The sequence below is a fragment of the Microcebus murinus genome, chromosome 18 (genome assembly GCF_040939455.1).
Source record: "Microcebus murinus isolate Inina chromosome 18, M.murinus_Inina_mat1.0, whole genome shotgun sequence".
In the NCBI taxonomy this organism is placed as follows: Eukaryota; Metazoa; Chordata; class Mammalia; order Primates; family Cheirogaleidae; genus Microcebus; species Microcebus murinus.
In genome coordinates, this window is record NC_134121.1 from 57,653,451 (window position 1) to 57,654,747 (window position 1,297).

The window sequence follows — 1,297 nt, forward strand, 5'->3', positions numbered from 1 at the left end:
GATTAACCTACAAATTGATTGACATGCAAGTGTGTATGGGAGCAGTAAAAAAAATATAAGACTCAAAGAAGGGCCAGGTGGCTGAAGCTTAAATAGCACTCTTTAAATAAAGCAGAGGGAGATGGGGAAATGTAGGCAATTTTGAGGGGTAGTAAATGATTTTTTAGGGGAAATGAATGAGTCCAAAAAACAGACAACATCCTAGGACAAAGTTCCTCTGAGCTCTAGAGGGTAGGAGTGCTGAGAAATTTCAGAAAGTTGAGGGGTGGAACTTCACCGTGAAGAAAGGTTGTCTCATTATGCAGATAAAGTCTCCTAGACAATCTCAGCTACCCTCAGAAAATAGATGAAAAGTCTGTCTGGGGCTGATCTAAGTGTAGTGGTGTTTACTGTTTACAGCTAATTGATCACAACCAGTTACAGATTCCTTTGTTCTTTTTCCACTCCCACTGCTTCACTTGACTAGTCTGGGTGTGGTGATGACTTTTGGTCTTTTCTCTTCTCTGGTGGTTAATCTTTCCTGCTTACTTGGTGAGATTCCTCAGGAGGAAGTTTTAAAATAATTGCATTTTTTCCCTTTATGGAACACTTCATGAATTTGCATGTCATCCTTGCAGAGGGGTTATGCTAATCTTCTTTGCATCGTTCCAATTTTAGTATATGTGCTGCCAAAGCAAGCACACAATTGCATTTCTTTTGGAGGAAGTTATCTGAATCAGAGAGCCCCTGTGCTTTGGGTGGGGAAACAAGAGAAGTTTATAAATTTCTTGGTTCTGAGGCAGCTTCTATGGCATGTGGGTGAAGACACTAGAGAGGCTCATGAAGGACCTTTTCATATTGCCAAAGATTGGGATTCCATTTTATGGGATACTGAAGCAGGAGTGGGCCATGGTCAGATTTTCATCTTCAAAATACTTTATCATTCTGGCTGCAGAGTAGAAAATCATTTGGAACTAAGATACTTATCATCCACAAGAAAATGTCTCAAGTCCTTTGCAAGGTCCTTAAAGATTTGGCCCTGACAGCCAGCCCTACCCTTTCAGTCCCCAGCCAACATATAACTTCATCAATACTAAACCACTTGTGGTTTCCAGAAGGTGCCATGATCTTTTGAATGTCTATGTCTTTGCACATGCAATTTCCTCTGCTCAGTTGGCCTCCCCTTTCTCTAGGTCCCTTAGTCAGTTTTAGGGCTTCTTCTTCAAAATACCCACAGTAGCTCTGATCTCATTGCATCATTGTTATTCCTTGGCTCTCCTTTTCCTACAACCCCAACCCCAGGCCCCCCTACACCCCC

The 1,297-nt window shown here is 41.9% G+C and overlaps 1 non-coding gene across 1 annotated transcript; it reads right to left on the reverse strand.

Moving 5' to 3' along the window:
* Window positions 1-574: 574 nt before the first annotated feature.
* Window positions 575-681, reverse strand: LOC142862273 (U6 spliceosomal RNA). The gene has a single exon (XR_012913346.1). It is a non-coding gene; the product is annotated as a U6 spliceosomal RNA (small nuclear RNA).
* Window positions 682-1,297: the final 616 nt, after the last annotated feature.